Here is a 12,410-nt window from a genome sequence, read left to right as displayed (position 1 = left end):
GGGATACAAGAAGTACTCTGTGTGTTTGCCCACTTGGTATGATGGTAAGGAACCCTCCACAAAAATGGAAGACTGAGATGGACACTTTCAACAACAAAACCAAACGTGGAGTAGATGTCGTGGATGAGTTATGCGGCAACTATGACGTCACTTGAAACACAAAGCATTGGCTAGTTGTTGTGTTTTACTTGATCCTAAACATGTGTGGCATAAATAGTTTGATAGTTTACAAAGAAAAAAAATATCAGGGAGAAATTTTCTCAGAGGACTGGGACCAGAGCTCTTAAGAGATCGTGTACAGCAGAAGAAAAAGTAAATGTTTCTGACCAAAGAACTACGCAAAACAATTGGGGAGGGCACTAGTGAGCTGACAGGTGAACAGGCAGGCCCAGCATCACAAAGACCTACTATGACAACAGGGAAACCAGAAAGATGTCAACTGTGCCCTTCAAGAAAGGGCAGGAAAACGGAACATACGTGCTATCAGCGTAAGTGACACTTGTGTATGGAACATGCAGTTGTCATGTGTGAAGACTGCTTTGCATGTGACTGTTGAAGGAAAGCTTATTTCTGTGGTAGACATTTCTATGTGAACTCACTAGAGTTCACATAGTGGTTTGTTTTTTGGATGTTATCTTTTAGGTTTTGTAAATGAGTACACAGCTGACGTGAAAATGTTGATATCTATTCTAAATGTACAACACATATTAAGAATTTAATAATTTATTTCATTTATATTTTATGGTCCTGTTAACTACACACTGTATAACAAGAACCTCCTGACAAAACAGCCATACCACTGAGATGTCAAGTATGTCCTACAAAAGGCCAGGAAAGCAAAAGACAGGTGTTGTGTGAGTGTGAGTGTGAGTGATGAATGTGTATGCAGCATGCTATTATTGTGTGCGCAGACTGCCTGCTGCAGGCATGATAATTGATGAAAAGAGAGGCTGGGGATTTAGCTCAGCAGCACAGCGCCTGCCTGGCAAGCGCAAGGTCATGAGTTCGATTCCTGGTACCGGAAAAAAAAAAAACCATAATTGAAGTAAAGGTTATATTTTGGTGGAGTGCTATTGGTATTTTCATTGTAGTTCATATGGGAATTGATTTCTGATGTTCTTTATTAGAGTCTGTATACCAAAAACCAGTCGATGTTGAGAATTTTGGTGCTTTTTTATAAATACTCAATAAATATTAAAAACTCAACGCTCTATTTTTGTGATTTTTATTCCAGTTAAGTACCTATGGTTGAATATAAGACTAATAAATTCAAACAAATAATTCATCAATAGAAATATTCTAAAGAATAAACTTGGGGGGCCGGGGATATAGCTCACTGGCACAGCGCCTGCCTGGCAAGCAAGAGGTTGTGGAGTTCAATTCCTGGAACCAAAAAAAAAAGAATAAGTGTGGGTCTGACTGTCCCATGTTTATGCACCTTGATGACAAAATGAGCAGTATACTCCAAGGGTTTTTAAGTGGTCAGGTTCCCAGTGTCTCACTGGCTGGAAGAGCACTGTCCTCCAGTGGATGCTATACCATGTCGTGTCTGAGAATACGGACTCTTGTGTCAGATTCCCTCACTCTGAAGCATAGATGCCCCTGGGAGACTCACTGTGTGACCTTAAGCAAATCACTTGATTTGTCTGAGCGGCATCATGATGTTAATAATACTGTAGTATTCATTTAGTAATATCATTTTGATTATTGTAGTCTATCATTTATTTGTGGTTTATTGAGCATCTGTTATATACTAGAGTTTATCATCTCAGCGTTATAAATATAGCTGAATAAACACAACAAAATCCCTGATCTCCAAAAGCGCGTGCCTGGCAAGCACAAGGTCGTGAGTTCGATTCCCGGTACTGGAGAAAAAACAAAATAAATAAATAAATAAATAAATAAATAAACTAGGGCTGGGGATTTAGCTCAGTGGCAAAAGCGCGTGCCTGGCAAGCGCAAGGTCGTGAGTTCGATTCCCGGTACCGGAGAAAAACCAAAAAAAATAAATAAATAAAAATCCCTGATCTCATGAAAGTTTGTATTCTAATCAGAGTGGGATAGAAGACAAGTGGGGGGAAAACTACTTCAGAGAGCGAAACTGCTACGACAAAGACAAAATAGAAAGCATGACAGACAGAGCCGAGGCAACGGAAGCAGAGTGTTGACTGAGATTGGCTGGCCAAGGAAGACTTCCAAAGAGGGGCCTTTGGAACTGCCAGTAAAAAGGAGGGCTACAAAGAACCCCAGGCAGAAGGACCACAAGGGCAAGGACTCTGAGGTGAGAAGGCGCCTAGGTGGAACCAAGTATACTTTCTTTTTGTACCTCTCTCCCCGGGCATCCAGCACTCACTCCTTACATTCAACAGATGAGTGTGTCTTTCAAGGTTTATTTATTTATTTATTTTCATTTTTCTTCCAGTACCAGGAATCGAACTCACAACCTTGCGCTTAGCAGGCAGGCGCTGTGCTGCTGAGCTAAATCCCCAGCCCCTTCTTTCAAGGTTTAATACAATTTTATTAAAATATCCTCTTGCTGGGCATGGTGGTACATGCTTGTAATCCCATGACTAGGGAGGCTGAGGCAGGAGGATTGCCACAAGTTTGAGACCAGCCTGGGCTAAGCAGCGAGACCCTGCCCCCAAAACAACAACAATAAACAAACAAAACAAAAACTTCTCAATGGTAGGGTAAAAATTACGCAAGTGAATAACAATTTCAAAATAACTTTACTAAGCTAAAAAGTAAGTAGTATCCTTTTCAGTTTTTCAATTTTTAAAATACAATAAAAAGAAGTATCCTCAGGGCTGGGGATATAGCTCAGCCTCATAAGCGCCTGCCTGGCAAGCACAAGGTCCTGAGTTCGATTCCTGGTACCCAAAAAAAAAAAAAAAGAAGTATCCTGGATTTGTAATGTTTGATGTAAGTAAAACACTATAGGAAATGGAATCACAAATTGCAGGGGTACCTCCCAAAATAAAAGATTCAAACAATGGGCAACCAGAATAAGTAGACACTTCTCAGAAGTGCAAGTGGCCAACAAACACATGAAAAAAAAGTTCAACATTGCTTGCTGTTGTAGAAACACAAATGAAAACAACACAGGGATTCCATCTTCCTCCAGAAAGACTGGCCATCATAAGAAATCAAAGAAGAGCAAATGCTAGCAAGGCTGGGGGCCGGGTAGAAAACCTCTTATATCATTGGTTGGAATGTAACTGGTACAACCACTATGGAAATCAGTGTGGAGATTCCTCAAACAACTAATAATAAACCATATGTGTTGGCATATACCTGTAATTCCAGCACTTGGGAGGCTGAAGCAGGAAGATTGCTGACAGTTTGAAGTCATGCATAAAGGGTTTAAGGCCAGCCTACCTGAACAACATAACTAGACTGTCTCAAAAAAAAAAAAAATCCCAAAAATAAAAATAACATAAAATTCCAAGAGCTGGGCACAAACCTGTAATCCCAGCACTTGGGAGGCTGAGGGAGGAGGATTGTTGCAAGTTCAAGGCCCGCTTGGGCTACAAAGTGAGTCCAAGACCAGCCTGAATTGCATAGTGAGACCCTGTCTCAAAAAGACTAAATAAATAAATAAATAAAATTCCACTTGACCAGCTATTCCCCTTCCAGATATCTTCCTAAAAGAGTTAAAGTCTTTATATTACAGTGATACATGTACACCCACGTTTATAGCAGCATAATTTATAATACCTAAACCCAATGCCCATCAACAGATAAATGAATAAAGAAAGTGCGGTATTTACACACAATAGAGTACTACTCTGCCATCAAGGAGGATAAACTTGAAGCACTTGTAGGTAAATGGACACACCTTGAGACCATAATGTTGAGTGAAATCAGATGAGTTTAAATACCACATGGTTTCTCTTATGTAAGACATCCAACATATAAATAAAGAGCCAAATAAAAGACAATAGAAAATAGGAATCTTTTGAAATGGTAAGGAGAACAGGAGATTCCGGGAGAGAGAAGGGAAAGAAGGGAAAAGAAATTTTAAAAAAGAGAACTTGGGGCTGGGGATATAGCTCAGTGGCATAAGTGTCTGCTCGGCAAGCGTAAAGTCATGAGTTTGATCCCCGGTACCTCCAAAAATAAATAAAAAAGAGAATTGCTGGGTGTGGTGGTGCACACCTGTAATCCCAGTACTTGGGAGCCTGAAGCAGGGGGATTGTTGCGAGTTCGAGGCCAGCCTGAACTGCATAGCAAGACCCTGTCTCAAAAAGACAAAAAAAAAAAAAAAGAATTGAACAGAAAAATGGAAATAGAGCTTTTGTGAATGGAAAGGGGAACAAGAGTTGGAGGAAGCAGGAAGGAAGGGGAAAGGGAGAAAGAAAGACTTAAGATGTGTTATGTACGCGTACAAACTCGCCACAGTAAATGTAATCATTATGTACTGCAAACATATTTAACAGTTTTTTTTTTTTTGAGACAGGGTCTTTTGCTGTGTAGCCCAGGCTGGCCTGGAACTCACAGCAACCCTCCTGCCCCAGCCTCCCAAGTGCTAGGGTTACTGGCGTATGCCATCATGCCTGGCTGTAACAATTTAATAGAAAATGATAAAAACAAATTGCAGGTGTATCCTTTACATATCTTTTCCCATTCGGTACAGAAGGATAACTTCCAACTCTCCTCAGCTGCTCAGGCTTTTCTTTAGTCCTTTGAGGACTGCTTATTTCCCTGAAATCCTAGAAGCAATTAGAAAGGAACTCCCGTGACTCTTCCCACTACATCTGCCGTCATATTTCCAGCTACCAATGCGGGCTCTTCTTGGCACTTATGGTGGAAGAGCAGGGCTGCTGTTAAGGCCATCCTCCGACTGCACACTGCTCCCGCGATCTCTTGCATCCTTGGGGATTCTCCTTCCTCAACGGCTCACCTCCCCATCGGTTTCTCTCTGCCCCTTACCTGTCCACCCTCACACACAGGCGCTATCCCAGGGAGGACGACTGTCTTGGTTACTTTTCTCTCATTGCTGAGACAAAATGCCCAAAATGAAGGAAGGAAAGCTTTATTTAGCTCACAGTTTGTGGAGGTTGCAGTCCTACTCAGCTGGCTCCAAGGCAGAGTGGCACATGGCACAGGGCAACCGTTCATTGTGGTAGAAAACAACCAAAACAGCAAGAGCACAAGGGGAGAAGCAGCGGCAAGCAGCCTCTTTTTTCCCTCCTTACCTTTTTTTTTGGTCTGTTTGAGACAGGGTCTCACTATGCAGTTCAGGCTGACCTTGAGCTCACTTTTTAGCCCAGGCTGGACTCGAACTCACAATGATACTCCTGCCTCAGCCTCCGGAGTGCTGAGATTACCAGCGTGTGCTTCCAAGCCCAGCTCACTCCCTTACATTGTATGCAAGCTGCCCGACCCAAGGTGGGTGAGCACTCACTGCCATAATCCCAGCATCGGACCATAGATCAATCATAAACTCTAGAAGCCCGCCCCATTCCTGCGTGAGGCTCTGGGGGGGACACCCAGACACAAAGCACGACAGCGACCCTCGCAGAGCTTTGAGTGATAACAAACAGCCCGCTGCGGCACGCGTGCTGTTGGTTCGCCACCACTGTTCCAGACTGAGGCAAACGAATAAGAAGCAAACAACACGCAGTGCCTTCATTGCTGTCTCCCTCCACAGTGACAGCGAGAGGACGGCCAGTTCTCCAGTTTGCCTCTCCCCAGCCTGTCCGATGATCGATCGTGTTTTCCTCTACTCCAGGGAACTGTCCGGCCCGGCCATCATCTCCACGCGGCCCAGCTCGGGGGTCCGTCCTGCGTCTGCTCTTCCTGAGCCAGGACCTGCCCTGGATGCGTCTCAAACTCCGGCTGCCGTGAGCCAGGTTCCTTCTCCTGCGCTCTCGCCCTGCTTTCCCGCCCTCCTGCCGGTTTACTGCGCCGCCCTCACCTTTCCTCTGGACTGAGCAAGGCCCTTGCAGCAGTTCCTCCCAGACGTGCACACCTTAGCTAGGACCTTAAATGCAGTCCTCAAGCCGGTGAACTCCGGTCAAATTTAACTCCAGGTCCAACCCCTCTCATGAATGCTAGGCTCAGATCCAGCTGCCTGCCTGTCATCTCCATCTAGAATTTTGTCAGTACTAAGGATTGACTTCAGGGCCTTTGCACTAAACTACATCCTCAGCCCTTATATATATTTCTTCTTTTTCTTTTCTTTTTTTTTTTTTTTTTTTTTTTTTTTTTTTTAGGCAGTGTCTTGGTACTTCACTAAACTGCCCCAGTTGAGTTTAAACTTGCAATCCTCCTGCCTCAGCCTGCCCAATACAGGCATGAATCACCATGCCCAGCTTAGATTTTTTTTTTTTTTTTTGAGACAGAGTCTTCTTATGTAGGCCAGGATGGCCTTGAATTCATGGCGATCCTCCTGCCTCAGCCTCCTGAGTGCTGGAATTACACGTGTGTGCCACCACACCTGGCTTTAGGGAGCTTCTTGAGGCTTGCATGCGCCATGTCCCCTACTGATTCCTGGGTCTCCATAGCCATTCTCTAAACCTGCAGCTCCATCTTTCCCTCCATCTCTGGGCCCTTGCTCAGACCAAACACTTGAAGTCACCCCTGGCCCTTCTTTCTTTTTTATACAATCCCTCTTGGAGCAAAACGTGACTCTACCTGTGAGACACAGAGTCTCACTTCTCACCGGGGCCTGCTCTGAACCCCCGTCTCTAGACTCCTAACTGGCTTCCCTGCTCCCACTCACACCGCTCCTGTCTGATACCATAAAGTAATCACACTGATCGAGTCTAAAAAAATCATTTCATTCTTCTACTTAAAACCTCAGTGTCCTCCCATCTCACTCAGTTAAAATCCAAAGTTCTCAATCTAACTGACAAGGCTTGCATGACCTTTCTTCTCGCCTACCTTCACACTCCTCTTGGCTCATTCTGCTCCAGCCCCTTTGCCTCCTTCTTTCCCCAGACTTACCAAGCCAGTTCCTGCTTTTCCACTTCCCTGGAAAGCTCTGCTCACAAATATACACATGGTTAACACCCTCATTACAGCTAGCCAGTCCTCAAAGACTGGGCTGGCCTAGAACTCACAATCCTCCTGCCTCGGCTTCCCAAGCGCTAGGACTATGAGGTGTGCCTTGTTTTATAGAATGTATCCCACCTGACACATTATTGTTGCTGTTTATTTGTCATCGTTCTCCTCATGCCAAAACAGATTTCCTGGCCGGGGATATAGCTTGGTGGTATAAGCGCCTGCCTGGCAAATGCAAGGTCCTGAATTTGATTTCCAGCACAAAAATAAATAAATAACACATTTCCAAGAGAATGCCTATTTTCTTCATTGCTGTATCCCCAGAAGCTATGTCTATGATACGTTTTCAATCAATATTCCCTGAAAGAAAAGCTGAAGTAGAAACTGGAAGATCCAGTCAACACAAAGTCATATGGCCAAATGCCTGGCACACAAGAAGTATGAGTTATTATCTGATGTGTCCAAATCCTAAAGGACTTCTCACCCTAAAGAAGAAAAAGCAGTGCTATTTTGAACATTAGAAGGACAGCTAGAGGGCTGGGGATTTAGCTCAGTGGCACAGCGCCTGCCTGGAAAGCGCAAGGTTGTGAATTCGATTCCTGGTACCGGAAGAAAAACAAAAAAAAACAAAAAAAGGAAGGACAGCTAGAGAGAACGGGGTAGGTCTAGTGCTGTTGCTGTTTGTGCCTTTAAAAAAGTCACTACTGAAGTAGGACTTTGGATATTTCCACTAAATTTCTTTTTTCTTGAGGTAACAGAGATTGAACCCAGGACCTTTACAGTGAGCTATATACATTCCTAGCCCCCCTTTATTTATTTACTTATTTTATTTATTGTTTTTGTTTTTTTGTTTTGTTTTTTTTTCCGGTACTGGGAACCGAACTCACGACCTTGCGCTTGCCAGGCAGGCGCTGTGCCGCTGAGCTAAATCCCCAGCCCCTTATTTTATTTATTTATTGAATATTTTTGAGACAAGGTCTAGCTATGTAGTTCAGGCTGGCCTTGAACTCGTAGCAATCCTCCTGCCTCAGCCTCCCGATGTTGGGATTATAAGCATATGCCACCACACCCACCTTGTCTTCTACTTTTAAATTTAAATTTACATTATTTTCAAACGTTATCAAAATGGAATCAATACGTATGTAAATTTTGGGAGTCGGAAGTTTTTGCAAGAGCATAATTCAGTGAAGTTGTTGCATGTAACAATTGTTCATTCTTTTTTATAGCTGAGAGGTATCCTGTGATATGTGTGTATCATAGTTTTCCCATTCACCTGTTAAAGGACAGCTGGGTTGATTCCATTTTTTGGCTATTACAAATAAAGCTGTTACTCACATTTGTTTCTAGGTTTTTGTGTGTGAACATAAGGTTTTTTTCGCTGGGATAAATGCCCAGGAATGTAATTGCTGGGTCGTATGGTAGTTGTGGATTTCGTTTTTAAAGAAATTGCTAAACTGCCTGCACCATTTCACATGAACACTAGCAAGGTATGTTTTTTTTTTTGTTTGTTTTTCTGTTTTTCTTCCGGTACTGGGAATTGAACTCACGACCTTGCACTTGCCAGGCAGGCGCTGTGCCGCTGAGCTAAATCCCCCAGCCCCTCACGTTAACTCAGTTTCTCTGCATCCAAACCAGCACTCAGTATGTCATTTAACAAAATACTAGCCATTTTTATAGATATGGAGCATGAAGCAACATTTTAAAAAATTTATTATTTATTTATTTATTTATTTATTTTTGAGACAGGGTCTCTCTATGCAGTTCAGGTTGGGTGTGAACTCACTATGGAGCCCAGGCTGGCCTCGAACCTGAGGTGATCCTCCTGCCTCAGCCTCCCGAGTGCTGGGATTACAGGTGTGCACCATCATACCTGGCAAAGCAACATTATTAAAAAGAAGAAAAAAACCTTATTATACAGTTTCTCCTAGTAAAACAAATTTACATGAAAAGACTGCAGATTGACTCACCATTTGTCTGCCTGTTGCCTTTGCATACCTGAGATGCTAGGGACCCAATGCAATGACTTTTCTCTGAGCCAGATAAGCTGCCCCAGGTGTCCCCACCTCAGGAAAGACTGAGATTTTAATGGGGATGTTGTTTATTAGATGATAGTCTACAGATGTACACATAGGGGATGTTCTCTTTGTAAGCTTGGGCTTCCTAGTGTGAAATTCTCCCAGAGCTTAGTTTATTTGGACGAAAGGAAAACAGGTTGTATTTGTAAACGTCTCAGAGAAAATTGAAAAAAAGACACTGAACCTCTCTTTTTGTACATTTGCATCAGCTCTTACCCACACAGGAGAAAATAAGGATGCGCAAAAAATGTGCTGGCATGATCCACAGCGATCTCAGAGGGCCTCTCTACCTCTGTATGAAATCCCAACACTGCGGGTTCTTCATGCTTAGCATAGCCAGGAAGGGGAACGGTGTGGTTTTTTTTTTTTTTTTTGGTTTTTCTCGGGTTTCAGGAATTGAACTCACAACCTTGCACTTACCAGGCAGGCCCTGGGCCGCTGAGCTAAATCCCCAGCCTGGAACTGGGCTTGAACGAGGACACTTTAAATTCTGTCCTCACAGTCACTCTCTGTTTTCAGTGACCCTTCCTAACAATCTCTGTTTTCTTCAACAATGTAGTGGCACTTTTTGTTGTTGTTGTTTTTGTGTTTTTTTTGTTTGTTTGTTTGTTTTTCCTGGTACCGGGAACCGAACTCACGACCTTGCGCTTGCCAGGCAGGCGCTTTTGCCACTGAGCTAAATCCCCAGCCCCCTGTTTTTGTGTTTTTGAGGCGGGGTCTCCCTTTGTGCTCCAGGGTCCCCTCGAACACACTATGTAGCTCAGGCTAGCTGTGGACTCATGGCTATCGTCCTGCCTCAGCTTCTGAGTGCCAGGATCACAGACGTGCCCCGCCACGTCCAGTCTAACTGGCATCTTTTTCTCTGTGAGTAAAGATAAAACTAAGAGAACTCTAAACAAATCTTTTTAAAGTGTCTACCTTAACTGAGAAGAAAATATTCATAATCAGTTTTACTTCATGGTGATAGGCTCAAACATGTCTGTTGATTTTTTTTCCTCTACTGGACATTGTACCTAGGGTATTCGCAGATGAGTTATATCCTCAGCCACTTTATTATTATTATTATTGTTATGGTTTTAAATTTTGAGACAGGGTCTCACTAAGTTGCCCAGGCTGACTTCAAACTTCCAATCCTCCTGCCTCAGCCTCCCAGAGTACTGGGAATACAGGTGTGCACTATCATGCCCCATTTATTGAATGAATTTTTGAATGAAGCATATAGTTCATATATTAATATTTGCTAGCAAGATGTTTTGGAAAAGGTTAAAGGTGTAGGCATTATTCCACCATTATTTTCAAGATCTTTCTGGGGTGCAGTTTTCTTATCTAGGAAGTGTTTATTACATAGAGATATGTGAAATGGGGGCAACAATGTACTGAAATACTTAGCATAGGGCAGGCACAAAGCATGTTTACAAGCTCAACAACATGAGCTCTGCTTATTATTTCCAGTGCCTATTAGGCCACTGGAATCTGAGATCCCCAAAGACAAAGGCTTAGATTCCTCCCCAAGGGCTCAGTGAGTGGATGCAACTTCAAAATTTCCCTTTTCTCTGCTCCAGCACAGAATCTAGTATGCGAGTATGCGGTAACCAGCATTTGGTGTACATACATATACACTAAACATATATATATTGTGCCTCACCCACCATGGACTGCAGCTGGGTCGGTTCTATGCACATGGTGCTTCTGAATAAAATAAATGGAAAAATTCTTGCTCATGGCTACTGACCAAATCTGAACAATCTAGCAAATGGAATGAACCAAGCATGGAGGTGGGATTGATTGTTGTATCCTATTTCTACTTCTGGAAAAGCAACTCTTGTCAATGCTACTTATTCAATATGCAGTTTGGAGTTGGGTGTGGTGGCTCACACCCGTAATTCCAGCATTTGGGAGGCTGAGGCAGGAGGATCACTGCAAGTTCGAGGCCAGCCTGGGCTATACAGTGAGTTCAAGGGCAGCCTGAACTATATAGTAAGACCCTGTCTCAAAAAGTACGTGCATGCATGAACACACACACACACACACACACACACACACACACACACACACACACAAAGTTTGGGACTCAATATCAACACTCAAAACTGTAGTCCTAATACAGCACATATAATATTCTTACTGAAATCAATTCAGAAAATGTTACATATAATGTTATATATGTATGTATACTCTACTCAGTTCACAAATATGATAACCTGATAACATAGCAGTAGAGCAAAGGGAAAAAATTACCCAAGATCTCCAAACCCAAATCTCACCGTCATAATCATGGCTGTCCTCTGTAATGTGGTTAGTTAAAACATGGCCTTGGTCACCCGGAAGCTGATGTCTGAATGTCTTTGCCTCTGAAACAAGGCCTACAAAATGTATTTTATAAACATGTTTGAAAAGCACTGTGCCAGTCTTGCAAAGAAGTGATTTACCGTGATCAACACTTTCTGTTCCATTTCCTTACAGTGTGCCGTTCTTGATTACCCTTGGGCCTAATCAAGTCATTTTTACCTTTCAGTTTTTTAAATGTTTGCCACTTTGGGGTAACACTTCCTCCCCTTTGCAGAAATAAGTGAAGGGAAAATATGGATTTGCATGAAGGGAGGAGGAGGAGGAGGGCGGAAGAGGCAACAGTTGAAAGCAAGGAAGCTCTGGGCTCGAAGTCAGAAACTCTCAATGCTCCTGGCTCCGTTTATGGACATGTGACTAGGTCAACCACTCTGTCTCTCTGGGGTTTTTCCACTCTTTTGCAAAGTTGTGGGGTGGGCAAGGGAGATTCACTAGGTAACTTCGAAGTGCACTTCCGTTTTATTACTCTGTGTAAGGGCTCCACAAGCCAAATCCTGCTGGCACCTGTTCTTGTACACCTGTGAGCTTACAATGCCTTCCTGGAAAAAATTCACAAGAATAATTTTTCATGATGTAAGAATTACCTATAAATTGAAATTTTCCTATGTGTTATTGGAATATAGCCACGATCGTTTATTTACATATTATGTATGGCTGGTTTTATACCAAGACGTTGCATGTTGAATAGTTAGTAAGGCCCACGAAACCAAAAATATTTACTATCTCTGGCTCTTGACAGAAAAAGTTTGTCTACACTTGTTTTATATACACTGCATTTAGTATACTTGCTCATTTTGGGTTGATTCATCTCTTGTATCTGAGACTATGCTTATCAAGTCCTTTTCAGAACGTTATTATAATGCATAACCCCATCAATTGTTCAGTTTCCTAAGAGAGAGAACCGGGTCTCACTCAGCACTGGACTCCAGGTGCCTTACGTAGAGTGTGTGTGTGTGTGTGTGTGTGTGTGTGTGTGTGAGA

Source organism: Chinchilla lanigera, unplaced genomic scaffold, assembly GCF_000276665.1.
Source record: "Chinchilla lanigera isolate Chin_1 unplaced genomic scaffold, ChiLan1.0 scaffold00014, whole genome shotgun sequence".
Classification (NCBI taxonomy): domain Eukaryota; kingdom Metazoa; phylum Chordata; class Mammalia; order Rodentia; family Chinchillidae; genus Chinchilla; species Chinchilla lanigera.
This window is presented reverse-complemented; position numbering follows the sequence as displayed.